A 313-nucleotide genomic window follows, 5' to 3' on the forward strand; every position below is an offset into this window, starting at 1 on the left:
AAAAAAAAAACAACAACAAAAAAAAAAAGAAAAAGTCAAATGTCTCCTGTAGCTAAAATCAGGGGATGAGGATGCTGGATAGTATAGCCACAGAGCATCTCTCCTAGGGGCTGACTCAGCAGGGGTAGCAGGTGCTTGCTAATAAATCTGAAGATCCTAGTTAGATCTCTCTCTTCCATCCATCTCCCCATTCCATACCCCAAGAGGCACATAATAGAAGGAGAGAACCGACCCCAGCAAATGCACCAAAGCATGGACACATACACCCACACACAAATAAGTGAATAAATAAACAAACAAATTAAAAAATGTA

This window comes from Mus caroli, chromosome 7, assembly GCF_900094665.2.
Source record: "Mus caroli chromosome 7, CAROLI_EIJ_v1.1, whole genome shotgun sequence".
Classification (NCBI taxonomy): Eukaryota; Metazoa; Chordata; class Mammalia; order Rodentia; family Muridae; genus Mus; species Mus caroli.